The sequence below is a fragment of the Canis lupus genome, chromosome 31 (assembly GCF_048164855.1).
Source record: "Canis lupus baileyi chromosome 31, mCanLup2.hap1, whole genome shotgun sequence".
NCBI lineage: Eukaryota > Metazoa > Chordata > Mammalia > Carnivora > Canidae > Canis > Canis lupus.
In genome coordinates, this window is record NC_132868.1 from 13,182,360 (window position 1) to 13,193,804 (window position 11,445).

General features: G+C 58.8%; 1 protein-coding gene and 1 long non-coding RNA gene across 6 annotated transcripts in view; one reads left to right on the forward strand and one right to left on the reverse strand.

Moving 5' to 3' along the window:
* ZDHHC11B (zDHHC palmitoyltransferase 11B (putative)) overlaps positions 1-4,099 on the forward strand; it is a 43,755-nt gene extending 39,656 nt beyond the window's left edge. For all 4 annotated transcript variants that reach the window (XM_072807418.1, XM_072807415.1, XM_072807416.1 and 1 more), the window contains exon 14: positions 2,988-4,099. The gene's annotated coding sequence lies outside the window, so the exon portion shown is untranslated. The remainder of the gene's footprint in view (positions 1-2,987) is intronic.
* LOC140621984 (uncharacterized) lies at positions 1,381-11,318 on the reverse strand. 2 transcript variants are annotated; one of them, XR_012021727.1, is made up of 2 exons: positions 10,352-11,318; positions 1,381-2,729 (listed from the first exon to the last, which is right to left on the reverse strand). It is a non-coding gene; the product is annotated as an uncharacterized lncRNA (long non-coding RNA). The 2 variants fall into 2 exon arrangements; XR_012021728.1 differs by lacking the exon at positions 1,381-2,729 and adding an exon at positions 5,453-5,864.
* Positions 11,319-11,445: the final 127 nt, after the last annotated feature.

Below are 11,445 nucleotides of genomic sequence, written 5' to 3' on the forward strand. Positions count from 1 at the left end.
CTTCTGAACAGTGCTACCTCATCGAAGATGTTTACCACGGTAACGCCTCCCCTCAGAGTACACGGTGCTTGAGTATGTTGGCCTCTTACCATGCCTGTGGCATGGAATCAGTAGCTCCTGGAAAAGGAGGTAGAGGCTGAAAGGGTGAGTTTTTTTTCTCTATGATTCTGGAGAGGACTCAAGTTAGGTTTTAAGGATCATAAAATACAAACCAGTGGCGTAAGTGACAGAGAGCCTGCCTCAGGTCCACTCACATGGCAGCTTGGCTCCCAGGTAGACTGACAGCTGGGAGCTGTGTGCTTGCCACTCATGGGGTGCAGGCGCTCCAGACTGGTGAGGAGCTGGGGATCCTCAGGCCAGGGGCAGAGGCAGAGAGACCCAAAGAGAACTCCGCCATGGGCACCGCTTCCCCTGGGGGGCTACATCTTCCCAGCTTTCCAGGAGGGAGCCAGAAGACCAAGCTCAGAGCACAGCCAGAGTGGCAGGCAAGGGGGTGATCCCATAAAGTTGGGACTCAAATGGCTATCCCTGGATTGTCACTCTGATGGAATGCAAGAGTAACCAGCCATCTCAAGCCTCAGAGCTGAAGGGAGCTGAGAAAAATCTCTGCCAACAGCTTGGAAGGACAGACTGTCCCTGACTTGATCCCTAGACTCCTCAGGCTGAGGATTAGCAGGTGCTGGGAGGCACCAGGAAGAAATAAGCCGCTCTCCCCCAACGTGGCTGCAGACACAGACACACAAGGGCGTGGGGCAGGGGCTCGGGGACAAAAGGCAGAGTAACTGTGCTTATTGTTTTGGGAAACAAAAGGCAAAGTGAAAAACATCTGATGAGGACAGAAAACTTGTTTAATTTACGTGCGTATTTGAAAAAAACAAAACTTAGGGCTCACAGTTCACTGAGGCATTTAGCGGCATGGAACACAGCTGGAACCTGGGAGCATGACCCCAGAGCTGGAGGGTTCCGTGGCCAAACATGGAGGCTGGTGAGCAAAGCTGGGCCAGATCTGTGGTGTGATCTGTCCCAGCAATGGGGGGAGGTGTTTATGGGTGGAGAGCCCTGCGCTGCCCTAGCTGCCAACCCACAGGTCCTATGATCTGATGAGCCCAGGAATGGTGAATGAGATTCTAGATACACCCTGAGTCCACCGGCAAATACCAGAGACAAAATGCGTATTTTTAGATACCCAGCAATACAAGTCAGAGTCCCTTCCGGGGTCTATCGATTAACTCCCCTCATCCCAGTGGAAGCCTTTACTACGGTGGGGCTGCTAGCCCGGGGCGCCCTTTCTGGCTGACAAACCTCTTAGGATGCAGGTGGAGTAGGCATTTCTACATCAGTAAGGAATGTTAGCAAATGAAAAGAGACCATGTTCAATAGCAGGTTTTTAAAAAGATTTTATTTATTTATTCATGAGAGACAGAGAGAGGCAGAGACACAGGCAGAGGGTGAAGCAGGCTCCCTGTGGGGACCCCAATGTGGGGACTCAATCCCAGGACCCCCGGGTCACACCATGAGCCGAAGGCAGATGCTCAACCTCTGAGCCACCCAGGTGACTCTTCAATAGTGTTTTTAAAATGAGGTCCCTGGGAATAAATTGAACAAAAGATATGGAAGACTTGCAGAGAAAACAATGAAACTTAACGAGAACATTGTGAGGAGCCCTAAGGAATGCAGACAGACATGGCCTATGGAGCTGACGCCTGGAGACGCCAGGCCCCACAGCGTGGCTGCTGCAGGACACCAGCCCCAGAAGCTGCTTCTGATGTGTGTGTGGGATTGTGCAGATCCTGGAGAGGAAGGACAATTCAGGACGGCGAGCGCGCCGTTTTGAGACCTCTGTGCAGTTACCCGTAGAGCCCGGCATGGTGGCTTGCAGATGCCGGGGCCTCTCCGCCTGTGAGCACACGGACACTGAGTTTCAGGCAAGGCTGACTGATGACTGATGAGCAGGGCTGGGCAGGTTTTAATAAATGCTGCTGGAAAGTTTGGTGCCACGTGGGAAAAACTCTAATGAAATTAGACCCTACCTCACACTCTACACAAACTAATCTCACATGGACTAATGACATGAAGGGACAACTGTAGAAACTTGAAGATAGTGTCGAGTGTATCTTTCTGTCCTCGTCGTATCTGAGGATGTGTGCAGTAAGGTTTTCTTAAAGGCGCTAACCACATAGGGACGCAGGCATACAGTAGACCACACGGAAACGAAGGACTTCTGGATACATAGAAGGGTCTCATCAAAGAGTGAGAAGTCCCACCAAAAACTGGAAACACATTTGTAAGTGACAAAGGACTAGTATCCACAATACGTAAAGGAGTATGACTAACGATGACAAGCACCTCACAGAAGAGAGGACCCGGAGGCCAACAAACAGGAAGAGAACTTCACCATCCAGGTCATCAGGCTCAAAGCCACGTGTGGTGGCGTGATGTCCCCGTCGCAGGAGCAGGTGTTGGTGTCACATCACCAAGGACGGCGGCCGTGGGCTCCCACAGCTGCCCGAGGCCGTCAGCCCCGTGCTAGGGAGGATGTCTGGAAAGACACCCACCCTCTGCTCCAGGAGCCCAGCACTGGTCGTGGGGGCTGCCGCGATGCCTCGACAGGAGGCCCACATGGGGACGCCCCCACGAGGCCACTGCAGGGCGAGTCTCCCAGCACAGTGTCTGTGGGCACCTGTGGTAGGTCCTGGGGGTCCTCGCGTGTGCTGTGACTCAGGTCATCCCTGTGAACATACAGCACTGCATTACCCCCTCCCGCGGGTGGGATGTGTCTCACAGAAAGTGCCCCCTGGGCGGTGGGGCAGGCAGGGGTGGGCAGGGGTGGTGGGGCAGGGGAGCCTGGCAGGGGAGGACTGTTCTCCCTGACTGCAGTGTGAGGCCAGCCGCTTCCCCTCCCCCTGCGCACAGGGAGGACACATGGCGCTCACCTCCCCCCCCTTTCCCCTTTCCCGTGATCACGGTGACTTTCCTTTGCTCTGCAGGAGCCCCCTGCCCATCCCCAGAACCTTCCTCCTGCAAAATCCCGGCCTGGGAGTCGAACCTGAAGAACCTCATGCCCCTGTACCTGCTGCCCAACCACAGCCAGAACATTCTGTCCTGGGAAGACGCACCCCCGCACCGCCCTCTCCACCGCTGAGGAGCCATGCCCGTTCCTTCGGTTCCTCCGAACCTTCCTCCTGCAAAATCCCTGCCTGGGAGTCGAATCTGAAGAACCTCATGCTCCTGCACCTGCTGCCCAACCACAGCCAGAATGTGCTGTCATGGGAAGACGCACCCCGGGGAGCCAGCAGGTCCAGGGCCCCGTGCCCACCGCCCTCTCCACCACCGAGGAGCCAGGGCAGGGGCAGGCCGTCCCGGGGCCGCAGCACCTGTGGCACGGCCAACCTGAAGAACAGATGCCGGAGGTGGCTCAGGCCGGGGCCTCTCTGTCCAGCCGGGGTGCTGAGGGCCTGCCACCCACTCAGGGCAAGAGTGGGCTCCCCTTGCGGCCCCCCTGCCAGGAAGCCCCTGAGTCCACAGCCTGCGTTCGGCCACCATCGCCGACCTGGGATCACAACGCCTGAGGGCTTGGCAGGGCCGCTGTGTGCAGAGGGCAGTGCATCCTGGAGAGTCCCCAGGACCATTCCACAAGGAAGGTCCCCTTGTGTCCCCTCCCCCCCACCAGACACCAGGGGGGCTGCAGCCTGGCTTCCTCCTGAGGGGAGCGCTGGGCAGTGTGGTGGGGAGTCTGGGAGGCAAGGACCCCAGCACCTCCCGACCCAGGCCTCGGAAGACTTCCAAGAGCTCTGTGTTTGCTCAGCATAGAAGTCCCCTCCCCCAGCCCCACTCCCCCACCCCGTCCCGCCCGCCCCTCCTGCTCTCAGCTTGGCTCCCTAAGTTCTTGGAGCCTCCAGACACGCCCACGTGCTGTCCAGGACTCAGGACCCACCACTGTGCTGCTCTCACTTGTGTCGATGAGCAGCATTGATAACAGGTTTGAACTTAAGCAGCTTTTAAGGAAATTCTTCAGAATTTCTCAGGAAGTTATATTACAGGACATAATAGAAATTAATTTTATTGGCAATAAACTTTAAACCAATCTTGGTTAATTTTACATTTGAGTGCCAGGTGGCCTTTTTGCAGTCTTAATGTGCCCTGCCTGCCCCCCAGCCTGAGCCACCCGGCGCTGGGCCCCGAAGTCCAGCATGCACCGGCCGGGTCTGGGCCTGCAGAAGTGGCCCCCAGTCCACCCCATCCCCCTGCCCCAGCTCCCAGGCAGGCAGGTTGGGAGGCTAACCTGAGGGCGGCCCGAGTGCAGCCCATGTGGGCAGCAACTCTCTGGACCCCAGAGGTGGCCACCTATTTCTCTGAGCAGTTTGCTGTGGCTCCAGCCTGAACCCACAGCCCCCTGCTGCCGCGTGGGCAGGCTTGCTCGCCGGGCTTCCTGGAGGAGGTGGCCCTGGCCCAGGCTCCTCACCTTCCATGCCTGTTCCTCCAACAGGCACCCTGTACTCCCTGGGACCTGCCCACCTCCCCACCATGCTCGCCCTCACCCATGGACCTCCCTGCAGTAATCATTTCCACCCTTCCTCCTGATGGAACCTGTTACCTGCAGGCCCTTCCCCAGGTGGGCCAGCCCTTCCTGCCAGGCTCCCCTTCCCCATTTCTGTATCTCCCTGCATTGCTCCCAAGCCTCCCAGGACCTGTTCCCCCCAAGTGCTTGAAACTTGGTCATGGCCCCCACATGGCAGCTGCCCGACCTTGTGTCCTGAGAGCCTCCAAGTCCACACAGGCTCACAGGACCACAGAACCCAGCACCTGCCTGACCTGACATCAACCTTGAGAGACGATCCTCTGGCTCCTAGAGGGGACGTAGTCTCGGCCTCCCACCCAAACTCACACACCAGAAGATTCTCCAACAGAGAACAGGTCAGAAACTAACCAGGTCTTGACAAGGACGACAGGCTGTGCGAGCTGCACGTGGAGCTCGGTGCTGCGGACACGGCCGGGGGCCACATGAGAGTCAACCGCGGAGCAAAGCCCAGGTATGTGACACAAAGGAAGGGCTTCTGGCTTTATGGTGAAAGTTTCACCACAAAACAGTTGGCGCTGTCATAAATATGTAATTTTGTTGCATCCTGTATTTATACAGAGTGCGAAAACCCCCAGGAAACTTTTGAGAGAAAGATGAACTGAGACATAAGTGGTGAAGGGTTGGGGCTACTTTGAAACCAGGCCTTGAGCCAGAAGCAAAGGGCACAGGCGGCAAGGGTCCAAGGTGAACCCGGCAGCAATCGGCTGAGCTGAACGGGCCCAAGTTGAGAAGCTTGGTGTCTCAGAGTCTAAGATCAGTGAAGACAAGCTCATGACCAAAGACCACAGACCATCATGGGTGAGAGTCAACAAAGAGTAAAGAGAGGATTCAGACGCCCAGGAACGTGAGAAATCAGAAATACACAATAGTAAGTGGGATGCACAAAATATTTAAATGTGAGACCGAAAGACAATAAGAAGAGGATTTTCTAAATGATCAGGAAGTTACACAAAAGGCCTGAATATAATTTTTAGAAATGAATATGCTTGTTACAAACTTAAACACCAGATTAGAGCTAGCTGAAGAGAGAACATTGGACTGGAACATAATTTGAGGAAATTATCAGAACAATGCGGCCACGAGGGTGATGTGCAGGAAGCCCTGGCTGCAGCGGAGGGTGGGGCCAGGCCTCACACATGTCCACCTGGACTCCAGGGGGACACGGGATGTGAGAAGGGACGGTCCAATATTGGGATCGCCCAGAACTCCCCAAAGATGTGAACGCAGAGGTACCAGGGCATCGTGCACAACTGGCAGCACTTCCCGGATGGTGGATAGTGTGACCCTGCGAACAACCGGAAGGAGAGATCACCGACAGAGGAGTGGCAGGCGGAGGGCTGCCTCCCCAGCAGTTAGGCCAGAAGGGAGGGAGGTGAAGAGCTGTCAGCCCAGCATCACGCACCCAGCAACGCCGTATGTACGCAAAAGGACAAAACCTGCATTTTTAGATGATAGAAATTGGGCTTACCAGCACCAAACCTGCCATAATGTGACTCTGGAAAAGACAGAAAGGAGGGGTGCCTGTGAAGTGTTTGTACAGAGGCCCCGGGAATAAGCGGGAAATGCACCCTCATGTGCACCTGCTTCCTGGGGGCCGCCGGGCTGAACACACAGTGAACACATAGATCCTGACAGTGACCTGCCTGATTCACGGGACGCCCGTGGGCCTGGCTCACAGAGAGGGCGCGTGGTCTCCCCCGGCACACACACCGCTCCAGAGACAGAGCCTGCACTGCCCTGTGCCCCTGAGCAGGTGTCACCGCCCGGGCCCCATGGATGTGCCCTGCTCCTGGCCCGTCCCCATCCCCGCACGCTGGACCCAGTCCCCCAGGCTTCTGGACCTCCTGCTCCTCGCCAGCGGGGTCCTTGTGCTTGCAGCTCATACGCCTTCTTGAATCTGTCAGTTTGGGTTTACATCCCATGTGGAAGCACTTTGGCCATTATTTTCCTGATGCTTGTCTGTACCCCTGCGCCCGATATTTCCTCCTCTTTTGGGGGGCTCCAAGTGCACAAGCATGAGGCTGCCCCACGGACACTGAGGATTAGGCTTATTCATTCTCTGTCTCCTGATTCACTTTGGGGAGTCTCTGGTGCCCCACGTGGAACGTCTGACCTGCTGCTGCACCATCTGAGATACTTTCCATCTCACACACCTGCTCACACCCCACCTACTCAACCGCGCTGCTGCCGCGACTCCCACGTCTTGACTGGACTTTCAGGCCCCGTGGGATGTGGTTACAATGCTGCACTAACGCCCTCGGTCTGCCCTGGGTCCGGCCCAGGTGACTAATTGGCTGTCACTTGGGGCTTATTTTCCTGCTTCTTTGCACTCCTGAGACTTCTAAGTGGATCCCGGGAGTCATTACGTTTCCCTCTCACGGTGCTGAATAGTTCTGTATTCCTATAAATATTCTTGACATTTATTCAGAGATGCAATTATTTTAGTTCGATGTTTGTGCCTTGGCTTGGGCTGACCGTTCCCCCGAGCTCACCTCCTTCCCTGTTGTCTCCCTCTGCACCCTGTGGGTGCTGAGCCCGCGGGGTGACCGTGTGATCAGGTGCTGCAGCTCCCTGCAGCAGGGGTGTGGCTCCGGTCCGAGCCTCCGCTCACTCGCCCTGACCGCCCTGACCGGGCTCAGCTCTGTTGTCATGAGGTCCATCCCCTGAGCTCGCAGCCTCCCAACTTCGTTCACTCACCCGGGGTGACTGCCAGGCCCTGCCTGGGTACCCTCCCCACAGGGCACGTGGACGCTACCCAGCAATTCATGGGGACCCCGCGCCCTGCTGCCTGACGCCCAGTGTCTTGCAAACCTTGCCCCAAGTGTGAGAGCGTGTCTACTTCCCATCACCTCGGCTCGACACGACCGTCTGCCCTGTGACAGTTTGCTGCACCAGGCTGTGCTCATCTGTAAGATCAGGAGGTGCCACCGTGGGAGCAAAGCTGGACCTTCCAAGGCCCAGCTGCCACGTCACCGGGAGGCAGAGGAGCACGGTGCTGCTGTCCCCACCCTGTGAGGGGTCTCAGTGCTTGGAGGACCACAGAAGAGCCCCAGCCTCGATTAACTGGGGAAACGTGGGGACTGAGCCAAGGACAGATGCCGTCACCACGTGGAGCTGCCCCTGACGGGAGCATCCTGGGAGCCTGTGGCCCTTCTCCGTCCCAGAATCCGTGTAAGTGACCCCTGCTGCCAGGTTTTCACACACAAGTGGCAGGAGCTCTGACCTCCGTGGTGGTGACCGGCCGGTCTTTGTCTCTTTTATTTTTTTAAGATTTTACTTACTTATTTGCCAGAGATGGAGAGAGAGCAGGAATGGGGAGCAGGGAGCAGCAAGCAGAGGGAGATGCAGACTCCCGGGGAGCCCACGGGTCTTGATCCCAGGACCCAGGATCACGACTTGAGCTGCAGGCAGACGCTTCAGCAATGGAGCCCCCGTGAGCACCTCAGCTTTTATCACTTGAGAGCCTGTTGGGGTAGCCGCTTTGCTCACCATGACCTGTCGTGACTTTGGTGTGCAGGACAGTCCCACAGAGGCCTTTCTTCCCTGGAGCCCAGAGCACACGGTGCTTCACGAAGATGGTGAAGGGAACACACGTTCAGGGAACCGTGAGCACGTGCAGGGTACCCCACAGGACAGGGACACACACAGAGGGCACAGTGGCCACCAGTGCCATAGTCATGGCCACCATGTGTCCCCAGGGAGACCCCAGCGCCAGGGTCAGCACCGCAGGTTTGTGCAGGGGATGGGGAGGGGAGTATAGGGGCAGAGCGGATGCAGGATCCGCAGCCCGAGGGCATGAGGCATGGCTGCACCAACAAAATCAGTAACAGACTTCAGGTTCTGAAAATCTTGAATAAAAATCAGGGAATTAGCTTAACCCTTAAATAAAACCGTGTGTCCTGTTCTGTGGCTGCAAGGAAACAGTCGTAAGGCACAAAAGCACGTTTCTGAGGTAAGCGTCACACACTGGCTGTGGGCACCAGCCCTGCCCATGTGACTGTGCATCCTCGGGCCAACGGCTCAACCTCTCCGAGTCCCGAGAGTTGCCCGGCAGCAGCTCCACAGTCAGGACTGTGCTGGCCTCCAGGACGACCCCGAGCCCTACCCAACGCTCTTCTTTTGGCCTCTTGAGAGTCTTACCAATTTTTGCACACGGGACCCACATTTTCGTTTTGTCTGGGTCTCGTGTGTGTAGCCGCCCTAACTGGGATGCGCGTCTGCAGGGTGTGCAGCACAGCGCAGCGCCGCCCGAGCCAGATGGCTCACCCGGCCATCTGTCCAGGGCACCGCTCATGCCCGCGGAGGACCCCCGGCACCGGCCAGCAGCCAGGACCGGGCAGCCCCGAGAAGGGATGGCACTCCCAGGGCTGGTGGCTGCCTCAGCCACAGGGGATCATTTAAGCTCCTTTTGCATCTCAGCACTTTCCCCATCGTTGAGTGGCATCAACAGGAAGCCCAGCCAAGCTTCCTTCAACGAGTGCACAGCCCGTGGGTGGGACGGGGAAGCCTGCACAAGTGTGAGGTCCCCAAACTCTCGGTGCCGCCAGATGGTGGGCCAAGGGGGCGCGGAGCCACGGCTTTGCGTGCATGAGCTCCTGCCGCTACCTGAGCGCAGGCTGCAGGCACCTGGCAAAGTAACATCCCACGTCGGGGAACCCGCCGGGAAGGACTTGGATAAGTGGTCACGTGCATTCTAACCAAGAAGGTGTGCTCAGGTCTCTGAACCTGAGGACCCTCTTCCTGCCCACGGCTGCCCTCCACCTCCTTGGGGGGCCTTCCTTGGGACCTAGAGCCTGACAGCCTGGCAGGGACACCGGCCCACCTCTCCTGTCCTTCATCCTCCAAGCACCTGACATGAAACCTGCCCAGGAAGCCAGGACGGGGCAGCCAGGCTCCTGCTGAGCCACTGTAACTGCTGGGCCATACCTGGGAGAGCCAAGGAAGGTCTGCACTGGGTGACGGCGCCCCTGCCAATCATGTCCCCCTGGACCTCAGGGTGTGATTTCATCTGGAGAAAGGGCCTCTCCAGATATGATTAGGGGCCTCGACATGAGGCATCCTGGATTATCCAGGTGGGCCCTGATCCAATGAGTCTTTACTAGACACAGGAGAGGTGACCCTGTGAAGACGGAGGCGGGCGTGGGATGCCGGGAGCCCCGCCCTGAGTGTGCGGCTCTGCCCACGCCCTGACTTGGAACTCCTGGCCCCAGAACAGACGGGTTTCAGGCTGTCAGCATGTGGCCCTTTGTCCGGTGATCCCAGGAGACAAGCCCAGTGTCTCACATGTGCAGACCGCTCGGGCCACGCCCATGCAGCTGCCAGGCAGATGTGTGGACGCGTCCTGCCAGCTGTGTCGGGTTGCAGTAATGAGAGGGCAAATGGAGGCTGTCCAGGTCACTGGCGGGCCAGAACCTGGAGGTACAGCTGCCTCCCCCACAAAGGGCACACTAGCCGGAGGGGGGCCGGTGACCCCCGGACCAGGGTGCGATTCCATCATGATTCTGTAGAGCAGCACACCTGTGAACCGAAAACACTTTGTGCACAGCCAGTAATAGTCCATGAATGGGACGGACCACAGCCCCAGCTCCAGCCACTGACTGGTCCAGCGGGGCGCCAGGCCAGCCCGGGACATGGGGGCAGGGCCTCCATGGGCTGTGGCTCTGCCTGTCTGGTCCTGGGGATCCCCTGGAGCCCGCCCATCACCCACGGCCCGCCTCTCCCCCTGAAGAACATGTTTCTTGCACATCCGTGCTCCTGAAGCCTGGTGCTCACCTCCATTGGGAAATCACACTGCACTCGCGTCAGAGCACAGCACGGGTTTGCACAACGGAGCAGACATCTTGGGCTCACACGATAACGAGAACATGGAGAGCAGAGTTTTTCGTGACTTCACCTGCGCTGTTAGTCATGACGCCCAGGAGAAGGTGGCGCAGGGGTGCAGCCAGCCCCAGCCTGGACAGAGCCCGAAGTCTCAGCAGGCACACCTCTGCACGGATGCCCGTCTGTCGCCAGTTTGGAGCAGAAACCAGAGGGGTTGAGAGGAGGCACGGGAGCCAGGACCTTTGTGGGGTCGGAGTGGGCTGAGCCAGGACACCAAGAGCTGCCTGTCCGAGGCTCCCAAAGTGTCAGGAAAAGCTGTCCCGTCCCCACCCCCTGCTGCCCCAGGCAGGCCGGCAGGCAGCCAGCGGTCCGCTGGGGAGCCAGCACCAGCCCCCCTCTCAGGGGCAGCACCCCAGTCTGCTCTGCTGCCTTTGCAGGCTCTGTGACCTGGCTGGAATCTGGGGTGAAACCCAGTGCCCCACTCCTACCTGCGGGGTCCTGCCACCACTTCTGGCTCCTCTGAGGGCAGGGCAGAGCCTGGAGGGGTCCCAGCCAGGACTTAGGAGGGTAACGGCTCCTCTGCTGGGTCCAAGGGAGGCTCCGCAATGAAGTGACCTCAAGGTCACCCCCCTCCGGGCTGGGCTTCCCCACCGGCCGGCGGGCGTCCTGGGGGGCTCGGGGGGAGTCCCAGCGCTGGCTGGGGGGGGGGGGGGTTTGCCTCCTGACCCTGGGCAGGGAAGGAGCAGCAGGTGCCACCAGGAAAGAGAAACGGAAATTGCACGAGGACTTCCGGAGGGCGGCGCTCGCACAGGCACCCAGGGGAGGCCCACCCCGGACCGAGGGCAACCAGGGCCCCGGGCGCGGCTGACGCTCCCGCCGCCGCAATCCCCACGCCCCGGCCCGGCCGTCCCCGCGGAGAGCCCCGTCCGCGCGCTGCGGGCCGGCCTCCGGGGGCCCCGGGTCAGGTGCGGCCGCCCTGCGCCCCAGCTCGCCTCCCCCGCGGGGTTCCCACGCCCCGGCGCCGCGCGGGCCTTGTAAGGCAGAGG